We start from the raw sequence: 24,562 nt of genomic DNA, 5'->3' as shown, positions 1-24,562 counted from the left end.
AGGTGGAAAGTCCTACACTCAACTGAAACTAGAAGATGAGTGAGAAATGACCTTATGGTAGTTTCCCACAAGGTACGTTATGAGAAACTGCCTCATGGCAGCTCCTCACCAGGCTACTTATCTCCCCTTGCTCCAGGAGGAATCACAGAGTGTTTTGCCAAGACTTGAGTCAAACTACGGTCACGCATTGGCTCAGTGGCCTGAATGAAGACGTGCAGGGTTGCCACAGTGCTGCACAAAGAAGCTTCTCTACAATATGCTGAACTTATCTGATTCTCTGTAAACCATAAGTACTAGAATTATATTAAATTCCAAGGTTTCTGAAGTACTTACTAAGAAGTGACACAGAGTATTTTAGCTAGGCCTTGAATTAGGTAAAAGAAAGTGATAGTGGAGTAGGCTTAGTGTCAAGTTCTTAACAGAGTATCCTCTATCATCTTCCCATACAGGCTATGGAATTAACCACTCCAAATACAGGCACCCCTGAAGCAGGGGTCCTATTTGTGGGAAGTATGTGTAGTATACAATGAAGGAAGCACTGTACTAGCTATATGACTCACCTTTGGTCCTACATAATACTCTTAGAGTCTGGTAATACTCCCTGCTGCTTCTGGTCAAATAGAATAAGATCAGGTCAAAGGCTATGATTTTAAAACAACCAGTGCAGTATAATCAGAAACATCTACCCAAGACAGTACTAGAACCTTGGGCTGTAAACAAACCTAAATTGGACCTCTCTGAGAGCCTGCCTTAGTCTTGGCTATTACTCACAAAACAACAACAATGAATGATCTTTTGTAAGTAAGATTTACCTATACCAAAATGGAGGTTAGAAGTGCATTACCTTTTAGTCATCTTAGAATCCATAGCTTCCATGAACACTACATAAAGAGTTATAGTAAATCGTTTTTGGAATAAAAAGAATGAAATATTAATTATAAATTCCCTTTAATATGACTAAATGCAGGCAAGAAACACTTAAGATTTCCTTGCCAGTATTATACAGGGACAGCATTTGACTTAATTAAAACTGTCTGAAGATAATTCATATACTGTTTCAGATAAATAGGTTCTAACCAGTGTGTGATGAAGGATAAATGAGAAGAAAAACCACATGACACTATAGTACTGTAACAGGAAAAAATTAACACTACCAGCTGAAGTCTAGTAACTATAGCACAGAAAGGGGAAACCATGGATAGGCCCAGAGAAGTAGGTAGGAAATTAACTGCACAATATCACTGAGCAGGTCCTCTGTGAGGAATAGAAGTAACAAGAAAAATAACTCACAAAACAACTTATGGTCTATTACCTAGCTAGGAAAGAAACAGACAATGGGGGAAAGTCCATACAACCTTGAGAGAGTTCTATATATGTAAAATCATAATAAAAATTCAAGATAATATAATTGTCTTCACTAATTAGGAGTTAAAGATAGACACTGGGATAAGCTAAACCAATAATGCAGTGTAACTCTCAATGTAATTTAGTAACCCATATGATTATTGTAGCCAATTGTTATATAAAACTGAGATTTTAATCCCAAGACTTGTATTTTAGATAAAATTTGGAATGAGATTTGTTATAAATGATAATCAGAGTACATTCTCTCATGTTATACTTGAAAAAAGGAGGTAATGAGAAAAAAGCCTCCCTCTCCTGCTTGCATTAGTAAGGAGTTGAAAGTCAACTGGCACGGAAAAGCACAGAAAGATAAAAACTTCTTTGGAGGGAGTGATACAGACTACTGTGAGCCCCTTAATTTAGGGGTCTTACCTCTAGGATGAGGACTATGATCTCTCCGATGGAGTGGCTAAGTGAACCCCATGTAGTCACATTAGTACTAATACTTAGGCTGCTTCCTTCCCCTTTAACAATGTGGGACACAAAGAAGCAGCAGCACATTATATAAATATATATATACACACACACACACACACACACATACATACACACATACATATACATATATACACACATATACATAACATACATATATATATATATATATATATATATATATATATATATATGAATGAATAATAGTGGGCAGGAAGAAAATTCTGTTTAAGACATTTTAGGTTAAGGTAAACAGTCATTTATATGACCCTGGACCTTCAAGGCAAAAATATGACTAAATAGAGCTATGGGAATTGTCAGTGGGAATGAAGCTGAAGTCATGGGAATGAATGGCATTATCTAGGGAAGGGCAGAAGTCAGGGAAGAAGTTTTAGGGAGTGAATGAGTAAGAAGTCCAGTAAGATGAAGAGGTAAAGGAAGCCTTCTTCTGGAAGTAGAGTTCAGCATATAATACCAATTACTCTTTGGGAAATCAATTAAACCTCATTTTTTTCTTCATCAGAAGACTAGATCTATGACTCAAATACTTAAAAAGGTTACAAATACTTACATTTACCATCATTTTTTAATAGAAGAGTACAGAGTAATTCAGGGGTACCCAACCCTCCGGCCGCACACTGGTACCAGTCCATGGTTTGTTAGGAACCAGGCTGCACAGAAGGAGGCAAGCAAAGCTTCATCTGTATTTTCAGCCACTCCCCAGCGCTAGCATCACCACTTCAGCTCCACCCCAGATCATCAGGCATTAGGTTCTCATAGGAGCACCTCTCCCTGCTGCTGAAAAGGTTGGGGATCACTGTTCTAATTAATTCAACAACACTTGAATGGGTAATCTCATCAAGTCAACAAATATTTCTTGAGTACCTACCATACACCTGCCACTATGTTAAGCACAGGGAGATTACCCTAACTAATTTACATGGTATCCTCTCATTCATTCATTCTTTCAATGTTCATTAAGTACTTAATGCTTACTAGACCATGATTGATGCTTGAAATACACACATAGTAAGTGTTCAATACACATTTCTCTTCCTATACACTGAGTTTCACTGTGTTTACTGTGAAAAACTGAGAATGGGAAGAGGCAGCCCAAAAGCATACTTCATACAATGGGGCCTCTTGGAAAAAAGCTCTATTTAGTATCAGAGAGACATAGATCAGAACTTCTGCTCCACCATATATCCCAAAGTGACCTGAGGCACTTCACTTCTCTGAACTTCAGCATCCTCCCAATAAAGTGGGGATAGATGTTATATACCACACAGGGCAATAAAAATAATGAAAGAAAAATATCTGATACAACATAGAAGGGTTATTGTCATTGCTTTTGTTGTTACTAAGGAAGATAATCCATGTTGTTGTAGTTGCTTGTTAGATGAAAAGAAAAAATAATTTGGGCAATCTTCTGAATAATAAACTCACTAAACTCCTGTGAAGGACAAATCTGCCAAGAGTGGGTTTGGGTTTCAAAGCGGGGAAAAAACCCATTCTACAGAGGAGTGGCCCCAGTACGTTTCCTGGTCTTTGAAGAGCCCTGGTATCTTCTTCTTATTGGCTCTGTTGAAGTAAGCTAAAGTCCACCTACTATAGTGAGAAGTCTACTAATATTCAGCATCCTGATTCCTGGTGCTGGGAACCAGGCAGAGACCAAGTAGATAAAGACAATATAGATGCTCTGACCCCAAGCTAATGAGGCTGAGAATCTGGTAGAAAACTAGACCCAATTAAATGGTTAAGAATTGAAATGCAAATAAGGAACTCAAACAGAAAAAGTAGAAGCCAACTCCGAAAGTTAGGTATATTTAACCTTCGAGAAAGTGAATAGTTGGGTCTATAGGGGTAGCTGGGGCTTTCTAAAAGCACTGCAAAGGGTGATATCTGCAAATTGGAGGCTTTTAGTATCTGTGAATGGGCAGATTTGGGTTTAAGATTGGTAATAAATGACTGGGGAGACCAGTAAAAATGACATGATTATAGTGTTAAGAAAGAAGTAATAAACCTTGAACAGTGAGAATGGACTATTCAAAGCTCTGTGAAGGTCAAGCCTATAAACTGGGTGAACATTCATAGTTTAGAGAAAGAACTATAAAGTTAAGTGCTAATAATAAATATTAATGTATACATTTGCATGTCAAAGAAATTTTAAAATTCAAAGAACACACTGATTTTTGCAATATAGCTCACATTAATGCAAAAAAAAATTGTATTTTCAGAGGGGCTGCTTATGAGCCTAAATAAACTTTTTTTACTTCTGTGTGCAATAATATTTTCTTGATAAATACTAGGGAAAATATGAGTGAGATACTGAAGTATGATAAAATTACAAAGTAAATGTATCCTTGCCAAAACCATTATTCTGGCCCCATGAGTAATACTAACAAAGAAAAAAAAACTAAAAATATAGTCCATTGACTTTTTCTGCAGTGACAGCAAATTTTTTTAAAACTAGTCATATGTTTCTAACTTTGCCAGCTTTCTCCCTGAAGCAAACATATCAGAGAGGATTACTGTGGCAAGTTAGTCATATGGATTTTTTTTAACAAAATTGGAATGCACCACACTAGAAATCAAACCACAAAGAACAGACACACTTGAGACAGATTGGAGCAAAAGCACAGAACATACAGTGCTTTGAATAATAAGGCTTTGTCCTCAAAAAGGAATTTTGTTACCTAGGACTCCAGAAAATAACACATATCTTCTAAAGACAGTTTTAAAAGAAGGAGAAAAATAGAACACAAGGAACTTAGTCCAAGTCAGGAATGTAAAATACAACAGATTTTCCTAAAGAAATCCTAGGTTCTAAATTCTGAGGCACTGGAAAATGTACCTTAGGAGTTCAAATCCTCATTTAAATTCTGGCCCATTTACCTGCCAAGTCTTTCAAAAAGATAATGAGTGCTATCAAAAATTCATCATCAGTATGTGAATGCATTTGAAAATAAGTATATCAGTTATTACCACCTAATAATGGAGAAAGCAGAGCAACCACTGAGCATTTTTAAGAGCTCTGATTCTCTCTGCCTTGTGACACTTTACTCTCACTTCATTGTGCTCAATAATATTCTTGAGAAGTATTTGTTTCGACTTACTAAGTGTAAATAAAGCTAGTACACATACCCTTACACAGCAAATGTGTTCAATAAATGCTGAATTAAAGCTTGATATATATAGTATAAAGCCATTTCCTTAACAGACTCTAAAGGTCAACTTGCATTGACAATATTATTTCTATGGTCCCCAGGATTTTCAGGATAACCAAATCACTTTGTCATTGTAGAAAACTGCTGCAATACCAAGAGGCCAGTCATCTTATAAGCCCTGCGAATAGGAAAAAAACTCTAAACAAAACATTGTCTGTCAAAGGCCCTAAAAGAAAGCTTTACATCCTTGTCTGTCACTCTCATACATATCCAAGTGAGCACACACATGTACTGATGTGTCCTTTCAAATTTTGCTTTACTTAAAAATTACCTGTATGGAATACCTGCACAGAATAGTTGACACAACCTTACCTACAACTAAAGATGCAATGTGAGAAATTTTACAGGACTATATTGCTAATATTTTATTCAAATGTTATCATTAACTTTACTATATTAATGATATTCATTTTAAATATGACATAACTTGCTTCATCCTTAGCTCCCAATTCTGGAAAAATGATACTTGACAGAAATTAAAGGACAGTTTTCCATATTTTTCCTCTTCCAGGAGAAAACCTATACAGTAAATTACCTGAAGTATCAAAGGCATATTAAGCAGTTGAAAACAGAATTAACTAATGCCTCATTATTATTCCAAATGTTGTCCATGGAAGAGCAACATCAGCATCACATGGGAGCTTGTCAGAAAGGCAGAATCTCAGGTTCTACCCCAGACCTCCTAAATCAGAATCTGCATTTAAAAAAGATCACCAGGGGATGCATGTGCAGGTCAATTTCTGAGAAGGATCGAAGTAATGGATTTATCCCATGAATGTAATAATGAGCAAAAGAATCATGTATATATGGATGATCTCATTTATATAAAGTCCAAAACAGGGGAAATATGACTAATATTTATGGACAATTAGATGGTAAAATCTCAAGAAAAGCAAGAAGGGCTTAAGGTTTCCAATCCAGCATGTAAGGAGCTTAGAAGTTGCAATTCTCTCCTAACAACAAACAAAAAGCTGACCGAACTAAAAAAAAAAAGAAAAAAAAAACTCTTTTACAATCTGTCAAAGAAGTGAAGTCACGGGGCAAACCCTGCCCCCCAAACTGGAGACAGACAGGCAGATACAGAGAATCACAACTTAACCAAGCAGAAGACCATGAGCAGAAATCTCAGAGGGAATCAGTGCCAACACAGGAAAACTTGAATTGTAATTGATTAATTGCTGAGGCACAGTATAGACAAGTCAGAGAGTTAAACTCTTAAGGTGGACCCATTCATGGGGGTCCACACTTCTGTGAGATTTACCTTCAGGAGCTGGACCTGGTTCCTGCATTAAATATTGAAGAAAAATCCCCTTGTGCTTCTAATGGGGAAAAGGGGAATGAACCATTGTGAAATATGCCAGGGCATTCCATTCACCTTAACAAGGACTGCTCTGAGGAGAACCTATTTTATAAGAGCCTAAAATATTAGGGTTTTATCATAGCCTAACCTACCCAGGAGAAGTAAAATATAACTCCAGTCTCCTCTAACCATTCTAAGAAAGAATCAAAAAGAACTGCTACAAATAAAAAAGGCTATAACAGAAATAAAAAATGCCTTTGATAGGATTATTAGCAGACTGGACATGGCTGAAGAAAGACTCTCTGTGCCTGAAGGTATGACACTAGCAACTTTCAAAACTGAAAAAAGAAAATAGACTGTCGATGAACTGTTGGACAACTACAAACACTGTAACATATGTGTAACAAGAACACCAGAAAGAAGAAATAGAAAAGGAGAAGTGATATTTGAAGCAATAATGACTGAGAATTTCCCCAATGTATGTCAGAAACCAAACCATAGATCCAGGAACCTCAGAGAAGGGCAAGCAGGATAAATGCTAAAGGGGTGGGCAGAAAATTACATGTAGGCCTATCATAGTTAATCTGCAGAAAATCAAAGACAAAAAATCTTGAAAGAAGCCAGAAGGAAAAACACACCTTATCTATAAAGAGGTAAAGATAAGAATTACATCCGACTTCCCCTTAGAAACCACTTAAGCAGGAATGAGTGAAGTAAAATATTTATAGTGTTGAAAGAAAAAAATGCATCAACCCAGAATTTGGTGCTCCGAGAAGTTATCTTCGAAAGGGCAAGGGAAATACTTTCTCAAACAAAAATTGAGGAAACTTTTTTCCAATGGATCTGCCAGCAAGATATAGTCAAGTAGTTCTTCAAAGAGAAGGAAAATAATATAGGTCAGAGATTTGGATCTATTTTAAAGGAAGTGCACTGAAAAATGAAACTAAAGGTAAAATTTAAAAACTGATTTTCCTTATTCTTAGTTGAACCAAAAGATAATAGTTTGTTCAAAATATCAGCAACAATGTTTCCAATGATGAATGTTTATTTTATATATATATGCATATATATATGTATATATATACACACACACATATATGTGCATACACACACACATATATATCATATCCTGATGTATAAGTGAAATGAGTGACAATAATGATATAAGGAATGGGAAGGAGGAATTTGAAATATTGTGTTATTATAAGATACCTGCATTACCCATGAAGTAGGACAGCATTATTTCAAAGTGGAATTTGATTAGTCAGAAGTATATATCTTGCAAACGCTAGGGCAGCCATTAAAAAAGTTTAAAAAAGCATAATTGATACACTAAGAAATGAGAAATGGAATCATAAACAATGTTCAGTTAAAACCACGAAAGGTAGAAGAAAATGTGGAAGACAAGGACAAAGAACAAGGATGACAAATAGAAAACAGTAAACAATTGTGGTAGATATTAATCCAACTATATCAATAATCCCTTTTAATGGTCTAAATAAATCAAAGACAAATATTGTTAGAGTGGATGAAAAACAAAACCCAATTATATGTTATCTACAAGAAAATGAATTTAAATATCAATACATACAGATTAAAAGTAAAGGGATAGAGAAAGACATACCATGCTAACAATTAATCAAGAGAAAGCAGGAATAGCTATGTTCATTTAAGACAGAACAGACTTCAAGGCAAAGCATCAACATATATAAGGCAAACACTGATCGAACTGAAATAAGAAATAGATGAATCTCCTAATTACAGATTTTAACACCACTCTTGAAATGGACAGAAATGGACAGATCCAGTAGGCATATATTCAATAAATACATAGAACTCAATAGCACCATCAGTCAACTGGATATAATTGATATCTATAGATTACTTCATCCAACAATGGAATATGCACAAAGAGAGACCACATTCTGGAACATCAAATACACCTTAACAAAATAAAAAGAACAGAAATCATATAATGTCTACTCTCAGACCACAACGGAATTAAACTAGAAATCATTATCAGTAAGATAACTGGAGAATCCCAAAACACAAGGTGACTAAACTCCTAAATAACAAATGAATCAAAGAACTTTCAAAAGAAATTTTTAAATATTTTAAACTAAATGAAAATACTACTTATCAAATACTAAGGGATGAAGTGAAAACAGTGCTTAGATGGAAATTTATAGCATTGAATACACATGTTAGAAAGGAAGAAAGATCTAAAGATCAACAACCTAAACTTTCACTTTAGAAAACTAGAAGAGCAAATTTAATTCAAAGCAATCAAAAGAAATAAAAATTAGAACAGATAACAATGAAATTAAAAACAATGAAATTAAAATTAATAGAGAAAAATCAACAAAATCAAAACCTGATTCTTTGAAAAGATCTATAAAATCAATAAACCTCTAGCCAGGCTACGAAAAAACGAGAGAAGAAACCAATTAGTTTCTTTTCTCTGCTTCCAATTCCTGACCACCATTGCTCTAAGAAGTGGTTCTTAACCAGGGTACCCATGAAAATCTCCTGGAATTTGTTCATGCCATTTTCACACTCTGAAATTTTGGTTTGATAGGTTTATATTGGCAAGAGGGGCACTAAATATAAGTATGTTGGTGAAAAAAGCTCTCTAAGAGTCTAATGAACCTCCAGATAATAACCATTACCTCAAATACTTGTCATGTTTTTCTGGTCATAATGATAACATTTCACCAGCTGAGGCATACAATTAAATCAACCCTCTACCTGACACACACAAAAAACAAACAAAAAGGCTCTTGGTCACCAAATTCAACTGTGTTATATATCCTTTCCAAACTTTACATGATATCTGATACAACCAGCTTCAAGCACACTCCTCTTAACTTCAATAACTTTTTGGTCTTTTGGTCTCCTCTTCCTCCCTCCCTCCCTCCCTCCCTCCCTCCCTCCCTGTCAACCTGTCTGAATGCCTGTGCAGAGAAAGAAAGACAGCCATAGTCAGGCTCCCTCCTGACACCCGTAGCTAACTTCCCAGCGGAAGTAACTCAGCACTTCTTCCTTTATGTAACCATGTGTCCCATACACATGTGTGGGCTTCCATTACTTGGCAGTGTGCCACTATTGTTTAACCTGTATATAAAAAGGCGCTACCACCATGTGAGGCGGTGCCATGCCCTTGCTAGAATAAATAGCTATGTCGCGGTTTCCTCACATTTTCTTCCAACTACTGAGTTTCATACCCCTTATTTTGGAACCACAAATCTGCAGCAACACAATGCCATCTAGATCAGTGCCACTCAGTGTGACCTAAGGGCCAGCAGCATCACTATCATTTGGAAACTCATTAGAAATGAAAATTCTCAGGCTCTATCCCAGACATCAGAATCCCTGGGGCTAGGGCCCAGAGATCTATGAATTCTCATGATTATTGTGCACGTCTATGTTTGGAAACCACTATGCTAAGACACCAGTTGAAGATGTATTGGAAGAATCTATAAATACAGGACTGGAGCTCAAACAGGTTAGATGTCAATACATCCACACATTTTGAAGTTAATTGCTGCTGATATTATTTCTCATAAGAAACAGCAATTACAAATAAAAATAGTTACTATTTTTAGGGCAATATGTATTAGATATTATGACAAGCTGTTAATATAACTGATCTCACTTATCAGGTATTATAATTCTCATTTTACAGATAAAGAAACTGAGAGAAAAAAGTGTAATATATTGCCTCCAAATTCCATGCCCTTAGCCATTATATTATTGTTTCTTGCATAGACAGAGTGGGAAAGAAAATCTTGGACAGAACCCTAAGAAGATAACTCAGTGGAAATGACTGAGGTTGGCAAAGAAGTAGACGAACATCCAGAAATATGGAAGTCTAGATTAGGAAAGTTTTAAGAAGGAAGTTATAATCACAGTGGTTTGGATTATTTTTCCAGTGAGTCTAAAGATCACAGAACTTTTTTAAAAGAGAGTTCCTGTCAAGATGGTGAAATAGGTAATATACTGTGCTGGCCACCTCTCATGACCATATGCAAATTACAACTAAGCTATAGAACTACCATCAATGAGAATCACCTAAAGTCCAGCTGAACAGAAGTCCTGTAACTAAGGATACACAGAAGAAGCCACATCAAGACTGATAGGAGGGGTGGAGGCATGAAAATGGCTGCTCCCCACACCCATTTGTGGTGGTTGAAAATCAGGAGGGATATCTAGGCTGTGGACGTCACCCTGGAGGAGCGAGGTGTCCCAAACCTACACTGGGATACCCAGCCTGGAGCACTAGTGCTGGGAAGAAAAGTCTCCACAACTTTTGGCTGTGAAAACCACTGGAAACTGTGGCTGAGTGAGATGGAGGGCTGCTGGAGTCCTAGGAGTTCCTCTTAAAGGGCCTGTGCAGGACTCACTCATTCTGAGCTACAACTCTGGGACAGCAGTGTGAAAGGTGCTAGGAAAACACAGAGAGAAATTGAATCATCTGGCTTCAGGGAGAGAGCTAGAGGAACAGCTTTGTCCCAGGCAGAAGTAGTGGCAGAAGCTCTTGTTCCCTTGTTGAATCTTCTCCCAACCCAGCATGTAGACTCAAGCAGTAGTCATATCTGAGTCTCCATCATCCTGGGTAACAAAGGTTGTCCCCTACTGGTAATACTCTGAGATCCCCACCCAACATGTGGGCCCATGCAAGACACTTCCAGTGGATTTTCCATACAAATGGCCTATCTTGGTTCATGCTGCAGACTTTCCTAAAATCTCTCAAAGGTTCACAAAACCCAAACATGCACTATCTGGATTTGGTATGCCCCATAACTCTTACTAAGCAGCCCCAATCCTGGCGCTAGTGGCAGCTGGCCTCTCCCAGGCACCTCCAAGCCCAGCACAAGTGGCAACCATCTGAAGATCATTTTGTAACTCATACCAATTGTTTCTGAGAAGGCAGCAGTTGACCTTGGCCTGCAACAGAGACCCTCCCAAGAGGTCCCAGAATCAAAACACCTGGCAGTGGCCAGCTTCAGACCACATCAGAGCACCACCCATCAACTTCCACAAAAGATATACCCAAAGGGCAGATGGGGCAGGCACCAGAGCCCTGCTAAAGCAAACCCTACGCCAAAGGTGAGTCCCTGCACAAAAGTTCCCCCACTGTATTCACGATCAGTCCTCACAACCAATCAGCCTCCAATGAAATGAAAACAGCAACTAAGACTCAACTACAACAGGAGGGCACACACAATCCACACAAGGGACACACCTGGAGAACCCAGCTTAGCTGACCAGGGAGACTGCACCACTGGTCCCCATAGGACACCTACTACATAAGGCCACACTACTAAGACTGGGAGACATAGCAGCCCTATCTAATACATAAAAACAGACACAGGGAGGCAGCCAAAATGGGGAGACTAAGAAACATATCCCAAATGAAAGAACAGAACAAAGCTCCTAAAAAAGAACTAAACAAAATAGAGACAGGCAATCTATCAGATGCAGAGTTCAAAACACTGGTTATAAGGATGCTCAATGAATATTAAGAGAAGAGTAGATGAACTCAGGGAGAACTTTAAAAAAAAGATAGGAAACATAAATATGAAGATAGAAAACAAAAAAAGAACCAGTTACAAGTGAAGAATGCAATAACTGAAATAAATAATGCATTAGAGGAAATCAACAGTAGATTAGATGAAGCAGAGAATCAAATCAGCAATTTGGAACATAAGGTAGCAGAAAACATCCAATCAGAACAATAAGAAAAAAAGAATCTAAAAAAATGAGGATAGTTTAAGGGGCCTCAGGGACAACATCAAGTGCACCAACATTTGCAATATAGGGGTACCAGAATGAGCAGAGATAGAGCAAGGAATTGAAAACCTATTTGTGGAAATAATGATGGAAAACTTTCCTAATCTGGCGAAGGAAATACACATATAAGCCTAGGAAGTGCAGAGTCCCAAACAAGATGAACCCAAAGAGACCCCCACCAAGACACATTATAATTAAAGTGCCAAAGGTTAAAGACAGAGAGAATCTTAAAAGCAACAAGAGAAAAGCCTCTAGTTACCTACAAGGGAGCTCCACATAAGACTGTCAGCCAATTTCTTGACAAGAATTTTGCAGGCCAGAAGGGATTGGCACATACTATTCAAAGTGCTGAAAAGCGAGGATCTACAACCAAGATTACTCTACCCAGCAAAGTTATCATTTAGAATCCAAGAGCTTCCCAGACAAGAAAAAGCTAAAGCAGTTCATCATCACCAAACCAATATTACAAAATAATGTTAAAGGGACTTCTTTAAGAGAAAGAAGAAAATAAAAAAGATCAAAAACATGGACAAAATGCTTTGAGGACGTGGTTCCATAGTGTAGCGGTTAGCACGTCTGCTTTACACACAGAAGGTCCTGGGTTTGCACCTTAGTGGAGCCATGGTCCATGGTCTACGGCCATGCCACCGTGAGCAAGCCTGATGTCTGATCTCGGAAGCTAAGTAGGGTCAGGCCTGGTTAGTACTTGGATGGGAGACCACCTAGGAAGATCGGGTGCTGTAGGCGTAAATACTACTAATAAAAAAAATTCCTTTGAATATGAATGGATTGAATGATTCAATCAAATGATAGGGTGACTAAATGGGTAAGAAAACAGGACCCTTACATAGGCTGCCTATAAGAGACTCACTACAGATCAAAAGACTCACATACTGAAAATAAAGGGATAGAAAAAGGTATTTCATGAAAATGGAAATGAAAATAAAAAAGTTGGGATGGCAATACATATACCAGACAAAATAGACTTTAAAACAAAGGCTATAACAAGAGACAAAAAAGGACCCAGTTATATTACTTCTAGGTATTTATCTGAAGAAACCTGAAAGACTAATTCGAAAAAATGTGCATCCATATGTTCATTGCAGCATTATTTACAATATGTTGCAATGGAGGCAACCTGGATGTCCATCAGAGGAGGAATAGATAAGGAAGAGGTGGTACATATATACAATGGAATATTATTCATCCATAAAAAAAAGAAATCATGCCATCTGCAACCACATGGATGGACCTAGAGGTTATTGTGTTGAATGGAGTAAGTCGGACAGAGCAAGACAAATGTCATATGATTTTGCTTATATGTGAAATCTAGAGAATGGTATAAACAAACAAAACAGAAACAAGCTCATAGATACAAAGAGTACTTTTATTGTTTCCAGATTGGGGAGGGGGGAAAGGGAGGGAATTAAGATGTGCAAATTGATAGTTACAAAACAGCCATGATGATGTGGATCACATCATGGGGAGTACAGTCAGTAGTATTGTAAAAACTATGTATGGTGTCAGATGGGTACTGGATTTATCAGAGTGATCACTTCTTAAGTTATATGAATGTCTAATCACTATGTTATATACTTAAAACTAATATAATATTGTATGTCAACTTTAATTTAAAAAAATAAAAATATAAAACTTTTTTTTAAAAAAGTGACATGAACTAAAAGTGCTTTTACATTTAGGTGGAGAGAGAATAAATTAAGTGAGGAGGGGATAAAAAAATAGAAGTTACTAATAGCCAGGATAGGTTCTCTGCTTTGTTGGCATAGAAACCTGGACTAATTTTTAAACTTAAGTATCAATTCTACTCACTTATAAACTGAGTGATCATTTACTTATGATATTCTCTCCAATGAATGAATCCATTTGGGGATAGAAAGGTAGGTGTGGGAGTGATGAGCATGAGTGGTAAGGAGCAAGATAATTCCTGTTATGAGCCAGAGGTAACTGGAAGGCCAGTGATTACAGTAAAGTTAAGAGAGATGTCAAAGACAGTCTGGCAAAAATAGTCAGGCCAAGCCTATCAAGAGCTCTATAACATGAAGAGACTCATTAGCCAAATGCTCAAACCACCTTAAGATTTAGAAGGACTGTAATATAACTGATTAGTCTCTCTAATTGGTCTAATAGGTTACAGTTTCTTTAGTTATATTAGCCTTCAGAGGATACTGTCTGCCCCGCTTAATTCACTTGTAAACTCCTAAATTCCAACAGCACCCTATTTGTGTCTTTCTACAAATGATTATTCTGTTCCATGTTAACTTTTCAAAAGTTTAAATATCTGAAGTTGATCTTTTTCTAATGCCTACTTTGCCAATATCTCCAAAGATTTTGCGCCTCTTTTAGAAGGATAAACCACATACTAATAATACACAGGAACATATTTCCATACTTATTTCTTATCCACATTCCAAATAATGCTTAAATATTAAATATAATTTCAGCATTATGAATTTATTCTATTATCCCATGAACTTTACATGATATGAATTAGCTTTCTAACAGTATTTTTAAACCTCTATTTAAATGCATTTATTAGGCACTTAGTGCATACCCAGCAGCCTTAGGTATTGGTGTAACACAGAAGACTAAGGTTCTAGTAGCATGACAGAAAAAAGGCCAGTGGTATCAGTTTAACAGAAAAGGGAGTGATTAATTCTTTCTAGGGCAGTTGGCAAATTTTTCTAAGAAATGAATCAGGCTGAGTCTGAAAGGATGAATGGGAGTTCACTAGGCACTGGAAAAGTGTAAAGGAGTCCTTAACACTTCCCCCCTAAACTTGGTAATGATCAAGGTATTTAATTTAAAATAACAGGAAAAGAAAGAGCAAAATTACAATAACACAAGAAGAAATCCTGTTCACTTCATGCTTGGGTTGGGGGTGGGGGGATTGTGCCTTTAAATACACTTCAGATTTGTAAGTAAATGTTTATAAAACATGATTCACAATCAAGGGAAAGGGGTGGAGGAGGAAGAAGTTCAGTTTTTGTTCTATCAAGGTAAACAAATGGGTAAAAATACCAACATCCATGCTTGAGAATACATATTACTTTTCATAAAGATCATAAATTTGAAAACAAAAACCTTGCAACCTTATTCAATAGTACGGTATTTGCCCTAGCATTTTATATTCCCAGCGTCAATTTTTTTTTATGTTTTTAAAAATTAAGTTTATTGGGGTAACATTGGTTAATACAATTATATAATTTTCAGGTATACATTATCATTTGACATCTGTATATTCTATTGTGTGTTACCACTCAAAGTCCAGTTTCCTTCAGCTACCATACATTTGAGCCCTTTTACTCACTTCACCCTCCCTCTACCCCCCTATATTTTACCCCCTTTATCCCGTCTACCTCCCCCTTCCTCCCTCATCCCCTGCCCTCTGGTAACCACTAGTCTATAGTCCGTGTCCATGAGTCTCTGTCCCGTTCCCAGTATCATTTTTAAGGATTCTAAAGTGAGTCTACCCAAGAACTTGGCAGCAGCAAACACACACACACCCACCGCCACCGCCACCACCACCCTCCCCAAAATCCACTCTTGACTGAAACAATCAACAGCACCCTAATCGACTTTTCACTTACCTAACTGGAGCACCTTTACATTCTTCAAATTCTGTCTTGCTTTATACTATGACTATCACAAGACATTAATTTAGCTCTAAATTTTGACACTCCACCTGTTCACCCTTTACTTCGAGTATTTCCTCTTAAATACCATTATTTTCACATTTTCCAGAAGGGACACTTAAATACATCAACAGCCCAATTACAAAACCAACAGCTGCAGCCAGAATCTGAACACACACACACACACACACACACACACACACGCACACACGCACACACGCACACACACACACACTAATATCCAATCATATCTCTCTCAAGCCTGTTCCTACCACTGATCAAAATCAGTGGACCAGGAAGAAAGAAAAAACTGAGGTAAGGTTGTTGTCATCCTTTTACTTTCCCTCACGCCTGTCCCCATCTGCTCCCCCGCCCCCCAGGACCACACCAGGACCTCGTAGGACACCCCCTCCACCGATCTGCCACAGCTGCCACCCGCCGCTGCCTAGAAAACAGTCATAGCCTTTGTTAAAATGTCCATGAGCACAATGGACCAGAAGACGGACACATTCTCAGGGGCCGGGTGAAGGAAAGTCACACGAACGTCAGGCCTATCTTGGTACTAACTAGCCTAGGACGACAGCCCGTATCCCCCAAATCCTTTGCCCGCGACAAAAAAACGTTCCTGGCAACTCAAAGGGGTAAGGGATGGCCCGGGACGCCACTCAGAGGCACCAGGCAGAGGGTACTGAACTTGAAGCTGGGACACCCTCCAACGCCCTTGGCGAGCCGCCCGGTTCTGCCAAGCCTGAGTAAGGACTTCCAGCCTCAGTAGCCCTTTCCTTCAATTTTTCTCTCATGCATACCCTCACCCGCTAACGCCACCACGCACTCCACTCCCTACGCGGCAAGTGGTCGGGCACTGTTAGGCAGCGCGGCCCCGCTGTCGCCCCGCTGGCGGATTTCTCCTTACGGGACTGAAGGCTCCTCAGACAAGTCACCCGCACACACCCCGAGTCCTCCCGGGCGGCTCGGCGGGAACCTCGTTCCTCAACAGCTAGCCCGGCGCAGCCACCTTACTCACCGAGCACCCGCGCCGCTACTCCGCGCACTGCGAGCCGCCAGCTGCGCCTGCGCTCTCTCAATGCCGCCAAAAGCCCAGTTGGAGTCCGAAGCCAAGAGCGAATCGGCCGGGCGGTGGGAAGCGACTAGGCTCGGAAGGGAGGGGCGGGGCCAGGCGGGGTGGGAAACAGAGGGGCGGGGCTTTTGCCGCCTGGTCCGGAAGACTAAGCGCTTAGGGCTCTCTCTGCTGGAGCTTTCCACTGTCGAGGTCTGTTTATAACCCTGGCGGAGAACTCCTCGAGGCCCCCCGGTGCACCCCCACAGTCACCCTCCAGAAAGCCTGGTTTGGCAGGCTAGCCAGCCCTCAGGGCCACCATGCCTTTCCTTGGAGCCACCCTGGATCTTCGCCAGCACTTCATTCTTTTGCATGCCTATTTCCCCACTGCTGACCCACCCACCCCCACCCACTCCACGGCATGGCATTTGTTATTACGGCGCGGCGCACAGTCCTCATTCCTCCAGAGGTGAGAGGCATGGAGATTTTTTACTCACAGGGCATCCTAGTTAACCTGTTTCTTTTCTGTATGCGAGCCCGGAACATGGTCAGTGACTTTCCAGTCATTGCCCACGATTATAATTCAGCCCTTTCCCTGAGAACGAGCTCTATAGCTGCTGTTTCTGGACTTTTGGTAACAACAATCTGCTTTTTTTCCCTTTAAAAGAACCTTCAAAAACCATCCAAATATCTTGGGAAGAAGACGGGTGCCAAATTAGACTCATCTTTGACCCTGCTTTTTTAGGTAGCCAGCTTAGAATTTGAGCCTTCTAAAAGCCCCTTTGAGAAACAATATTCAGTCTGTGTTGTTGTGTGGACTCTGCCCTAATGGTTTCAGGTTTTCTGACATTTAGCATTTTAAGAACCCTAACTTGATTATTATTCCATGCTGCATGCATGCTTAGTTTTAAGTTCTATGATTTTCTGTTTAGAATCTGGTCAGCTGTGGGATCTCACATGCCTTCAGATCAGCTATTAAAAGAAACATGCCTGAGTAAATCCAAAGTGAAGTGGCCTGTGGGCCTAAAGTGATTTATTCCAAATTATTTTTCCTTTATTCTTCTTTTTTACTTTAGTTATGATGGAATTTAGAAACACTTAGCTTATTAAGAATAAAAGAATTGCCGGGGGGCCATACCAAAGGTCCTTCCCTGCAAGTATTTCTACTGTTACAGGAGCATTTTTGGGGAGGGCCTGGTAATTGTCCTAAGGGAGCTAAATATCCAAAACTTCTTCCCATTAACCTCTGCGGTTCTTCTATTTGTGTATTTTGGAAACCAGGTTTTCCTGAACTCATTTCTATTTCACATTTGTCAAATAAGCATAGGGGGATTGTAGTGAGGACAAATTGCAAGAGGGAATGTATATTGGTAAATGTAGACACAGACACTGGAGGATGATGAGTGAATCTGTAAGTTTCAGGAAGTAGGACCTTGTCCTAGTAATTCGTTTTCAAAATGTTTCACATACAGAAGGTGCTTAAAAAAACTGGGTTAATAAAGAGAACTTTTGCATCTTGAATAGTTGTGTATATATGTTTGTTAACTTTCATTTGATTACTGGCTTTATTTTCTTATTTTATGTCTGAGTTTGTCAGGATATTTTGTTTGAAGTGACCCAAAGTAAAATGAAGTGGCTTAAGCAAAAAGAGAACGTTATTGTGTAATCCAAGTTGCCAAAGGCTAAATCTATGATTGGCCTTAGGAATAAATGGAACCAGCAACCAAAATGCTTCAAATTCCAGGTTAGCCTCTCAAACCTGCCTCTCTCAGACAGGGTCAGAATTCTTTCAGAACCTCTGAAAGTCATATTTTGTAGGCTTAGAACATGACCTCTGACAATTTATGGGCTCACACTTACCAAGTTGTTACCTCACAGAATGTGCCTCTCCTCTCAGTTCCAATTTCTATAATATCAGACAAAGAGCACAACTGAGTGAAACTGAGTAACGTAACCATTCTTGGAGAGAAAGTGCATGTGTGGCATAAGAATGATATCCCCAGTGGAACCACATAATTGGAGAAAAAATGAAAAGAAAATTTCTAAATAATGAGAACAGAGGATGGGGAGATGCTTTTTCAAGAGAAAAGCTGGACAGACAACAAAACATTCACCATGGAACAATTGTTTTTAAGAAATATAACCTTAAAATTGTCTGTCTTTCTGTCTTCTTCTTTTTTATCTTTTCTTTTTCTTTCTTTTCTTTGGAGGAGGAGGGAGGGAGGTAGTTGAGGATTAGGAGGGGCGTGAGTATTTAGTGTAGTGGTGATTGCGTTATATGGAGGTGGGATGATCGAGCTAGTCATATAGATCTCTCGCTCTCTCCCTCTCTCACCCTCTCCCCTCCCTCCCCCCCCCCCCCTCTCTCTCTCTCTCACACACACACACACACATTCAAGTATTAACCAGTCTTAATAATGTTTCTCTAGTGCTTTCCTGTGGCTGCTGTAAAAAAATAATTACCACAAACTTAATGGCTCAGTACAACACAAATTTATTATAGCTCTAGAGGGCAGAAATCTAAAAGGGGTCATAAAATCAAGGTATCAGCAGAGTTGAGTTCCTTTATGGAGGCTCTAAGGGAGAATCTTTTTTCTGGACTATTCCACATTCTAGAAGACAGCCACTTTCCTTGGTTCATTGTCACCTTCCATCTTCAAAGCCAGTAATGACATTAAACTCTAATATACTGACAATTCTGCCTACCTCTACTACATTTAAGGACCCATGTGATTACCTTGAGCCCATCCAGATAATCCAAAAATAACCTCTTTATTTTATGGTCAGCTGATTAACAACCTTAATACTATCTGTAACTTTAATCCCCTTTGCTATGTAATATAATGCTTACACAGATTGTGGATATTAGTTCATGGGCATTATTATCCTCTCCACAGCCTTTATTTTCATAAAAACAACAGAGTATAAGACATTCATTCCCAACTAGAGCACTTGTAAAAAAAATACTGATGTCTGGATACCACCCCCGTATACTGTTTAATTGACCTAGAGTCCATTGACCCTCTAAACACACACAAACATACACACGGAGTTGATTAGATCTGGATGGATACACTTATCCATGTTGGGCCAATCAGAAAATTTCCCTGGAGATTTAGAATGGGGAGGAGGAAGTGGTAACACTGGGTATCTGGGCCTATAATATACCAACTTAAGAGCTATGGTATCAGAAGTAAGAACAAAACAAATCTGAGGGGAATGGAAGAGAGAAGAGACAGAAAGAGAAAAGAGGTAGACAAAGCAAATCTGAGCCTAAATGCTCAATCTGTCTCCTGGTAACAGTGACATTCTTTCCCAGGGCTTCTATGAGATACTATTGCATTGTTAAAAAGTCTCTTATTTGACTGGAGCTAGCTAATACTGTTTTCTCTAGCATAAACCCAAAAATGTTCTAATTAATATATAATATGAGCTTAATTTTCCTCCAATTACTTTTTACACTATGTCTCTTGTTTAAGAAATAAGGCAAGTTTAAGAACCAAACTGTCAGTTTGTATTCCAAATGTATACTTCATTAGCACCCCATCGCCTAGTTATCCCATATTCTTCCACTTTTCCTTTCGGTTAATAGTTACTTCAAGGCCCAAAAGGTGCCTCACAAGTTACCTTAACCTAATCTTCATTCAATAGTCCAGTCTTCCTAAGACATACCAGTTGGGGGTAGATTAAGTTGTCTGTCTCACTGATGTTAAGTAAATATTAATGACCTGCAAATCAAATCTCTAGTCCTCACCCTTCTCCTAATCTTCATATCGATAGTTACAACTGACTAATAGATCATTCCTCCTCAGTTTATAAGAGATGAAACTCAATTTTTCTTCCAAACCGTGCCTTTCCTCCTGCATTTTCTTTCTTTCTAAATGAAACCTTTATGCAGCCCTATACCACACATTAGACATGGTAGTCACTTGTGACTTCTTCTTCTCTATCTTCGATTGTTGAATCATTCTACCTCGTACATATCTTACATGTTAATTCCTCTTTCCTGTCTCACTTCAGATTCATCATCCATCACCTGATCTATAACATGGTCTCTCAACTAATTTCCCCATCTTTAGTTTCTCTCAGTTCTAATACACCCTTCTCAATTCTACCAGATATCTTTATAAACACAAATATAATCAAACCATTGTATTTATTAAAAATATTTTATGACTCCAATCCACTTTAACATAAAATACAAACTCCTTAAGCACAAATATTCTAATTACCTGGCTCTAGTGCATCTTCATAAACCCATTCCCCTATCCATCATATATATCCTAAGCTACTTTCTGTATTTACTTTATACTTTCATGCTGCTTGGACTTTTATTTTCTCTCTGTATGGCAGAAACATTTTTAAATACGAGCTCAAAAGACACCCACCATGTAAGGTCTTCCTAGTACTGCTCCATACAAAGTAAATTAGTTATTGCTACTCCCCTTGCAATCCCAGTACTTGCATCCTTCTTATTCTTAAGGATTACACCTTAATGAATTTGTTGCTGACTCTTCCTCTTCACTGAGATCTCTTTGAGAAGAGGGACACTGTAGCTCTAACATTAATCACAATGCTTGACACATACAAAATCAAGAAAAAAATTCTCAAGGGAAAAAAAAGAAATGAAAAAAATCCATGCTGTCTTCTGCTCATGACTTGTCAGGTTATTTTTAATATCTTTTGTTAACAATCATTTTACTTATTAGTTCTCCAACTTCCAATCTGATAGTTTATGCCCAACACCTCTTTCAAGAATCGGTTCAAACACTTCTGTCCAGAAAGAGCTTAGGTGTACACCCCTGGTCAAACCCCTACTCTGACAAACCCTTTCTTTTAGGACTTTCCATCACATATGTATTTAATCTGTACTGGTGATATAATTTTATTTTATTCTGACTTTCTCATATTGCTCCATGTGTTTATATTTTTAACTCCTACGTGATTGGTAAACTGCAAGAAAGAAGGGTTTAATTTTTATATTTCTTTTGTATCTTCTCAAAATATCTTGGTAAACGTAAAATACCATGAGAGATCATATGATATGCCATAAAAATATGGTCAATAAACTTATAAGAATTGAAATCATACAGAGTATGTAGTCTGACTACAATGAAATTAAATTAAGAATAAATATATCTATATAAAATTCATATATTTGGAAATTAAATAATAACAAGTCAATTATGTTTTATATGCTAGTTCACAATTGGAAAATAAGATTTAAAACAATTTGATTAACAATAACTTCAGAAAGTATGAAATAAGTAGGAAAAATTCAACAAAAGTATGCAAGATATCTTTATTATAAACTACAAAACAGTGCTGATTGAAATTAAGCAAGACCTAACTAAATGGAAAGATGTACCATGTTCGTGGATTGGAAAACTCAAAATGTTAAGATATAGTTTCCCCCATTTTGATTTTAGAACCAACACACTCCCAATCACAATCCCGGCAGACTTTTAAAAAATAGTCAAATTGACAGCAAGATGTATATAGAAAAATAAAGGCATGTGGAAATACAAAAGAAGAATCTAGATTATCCAAAGCAATTTTGAAAAGGAAAAAGTTAGAGGACTTAAAATAACTGACTTTTAAGGCCTACTGTAATGTCATAGTAATAAAAACAGCATGGCATAAAGATTAATTAAAATATCAATAGAATTGAATAGAGAGCCCAGAAATGTCCCCACACTTGTATAGTCATTTCATATTTGACAAAGTATATGAGGCAATCCACTGGGAACAAGATTTTTCCATAAATAATGCTAGAAGTTTATTCCTGCACCTGGTTAGGTGTTCATATGCAAATAAATGAAACTCCATTCTTACCTCACAGCATAAACAAAAATTAATTTGAAATGGAACATAAACTTAAATGTAAAAAGTAAAACCATAAATCTTTTATGTGAATTCAGAATATCATTATGACTTGGGGATAGGCAAAGATTTCTAACACAACAAAAAAGCAATAACTATAAATTAACTTCATAAAAAGTTTTAAACTTTTTTGTACATCAAAGATATCATTTAGAAAATCAGTGGACAATATTCAGGCTGAAAAATTTACAAAACATATATCTCGCAAAAATATTGATATGAACATACATACAGATTTCTAGAACTGAACAATAAAAAAGAAAAAAAGCAATTTAAAAATGAGCAAAAAAGTTGAGTATAACCCTTACAAAGGAAGAGATACAAATCCAATAATCACATGGTGATGTGTCCAACATTAGTCATTAGATAAATGCAAAATAAGACCACAATTAGCTAACAAAGCACACCCACCAGTTTGGCCAAAACTGAAAAAGCTGACACCATCAAATGTTAGCAAAGATGTGGAGCCATTGGAACATTCATAAATTGTTGGTGGGAGTGAAACACTGTACAACTAATTCAGAGAAAAATCTGGAAGTATTTTCCAAAATGAGTCACATGCCTACTCCATAACCCAACAATTTTCCTCATCAGTATTTACTCAAGAAAAATAAAAACAAATATGTACAAAAAGACTAGTACAAGAAGGTTCATAGCAGGCTGAAATTAGAAACAAAGATGTCTGGCAGTAAGACAATAGATAACAAACTGAGGTATCTTCATATACTGAGTTATTACTCAGCAATAAAAAGGAATGAACCATTGAAACAAATAACAATGTGGATGAATCTGAAAAAAAAGCTAAGTGAAGAAAGCCTTACATGAAAGTTTATGTATGATTCTATTCAAGTGAATTTCTAGGGTAGGCAAAAGTCATCTATGGTGAGAAAAAAAAGAGAACAATATTTTACTGTGGAGTATTGGGAGATTGAGAAGTGGTAGGGGCACATGAGACAAGTTCATGAGGTAATATTAACATTCTGGATTCTAGTTGTACAGATTTGTGCATTTGTGGAAACCGCTGGAGTGGTACACTCAAGATATTTGCATTATATAGAAATTTTATCTCAAAAGAAAATAGTATGACTCAATATCAAACTCAATTGATTCTAGTGTATTTTAGAGAAAATACACTGAGGTATATACAATGTACTTTCGAATGCATTAAAAATAATTTGGACTGATGCAAATAGTGAATCTAAGGCTAGGAAAGGTTAAGCATTGTGCCTAAAGTCACAGCTGGTAAGAGTTAGGGCCTAGATTAGAACCCAGTTCACTCTGAGAGGTGAAGTGTCTTCACTTTAATACCTGGTGGAGCTGACACTAGAATCCAGGTCTACTGACAGAAATTCTGAATTCCTTTAATCAAACAAACATATAGCTTTAAGACAAAAATAGAGGCAACATTTAGTAATTTTTTATTTACTCTTTATTTAGTTTAAATGTTTGTTGGTTATTTCATCTTCAGCTCTAATATACCTTTAGTATAATCACAATTTCAGTGGATTTTCCTAAATCTATTATTGTTGGGAGAAGAGAGGCCAAGTTTCTTTTACTACCTGGGAAGAGGCCCAATAGAGTCCCATCTTAACAAATATTATTCTATGATATTTCCCTCCTTCCCATTTGGTCTTCCCTTTTGAAAAACAGCTGTAGACTTTAGGGTATTTTCCCCCAGTCTGATCCAAAAAATGGGGACATTTTGTCACCAAATAATTACAAATTTCTAATGTAAGACATTTGAGAAAACCCAATTCCTAATTACTAAACACTGAGATGACTCTATCAGAAGAGACCTGGGATTCCACTA

General features: G+C 37.7%; 1 protein-coding gene across 2 annotated transcripts in view; it reads right to left on the bottom strand.

Moving 5' to 3' along the window:
- Positions 1–16,960, bottom strand: part of PRRG1 (proline rich and Gla domain 1) — an 84,056-nt gene extending 67,096 nt beyond the window's left edge. The window contains exon 1 of one of the 2 annotated variants that reach the window (XM_016132732.2): positions 16,837–16,960. The gene's annotated coding sequence lies outside the window, so the exon portion shown is untranslated. Of the gene's footprint in view, positions 1–16,725; positions 16,809–16,836 lie in introns of those variants that run through there. The other variant, XM_036226841.1, reaches the window with a different exon arrangement.
- Between the last annotated feature and the right edge of the window lie 7,602 nt (positions 16,961–24,562).

The sequence above is a fragment of the Rousettus aegyptiacus genome, unplaced genomic scaffold (assembly GCF_014176215.1).
Source record: "Rousettus aegyptiacus isolate mRouAeg1 unplaced genomic scaffold, mRouAeg1.p scaffold_m13_p_9, whole genome shotgun sequence".
NCBI lineage: Eukaryota > Metazoa > Chordata > Mammalia > Chiroptera > Pteropodidae > Rousettus > Rousettus aegyptiacus.
Note: the sequence above shows the minus strand (reverse complement) of the source record. Positions and strands in the feature narration are given on the sequence as shown.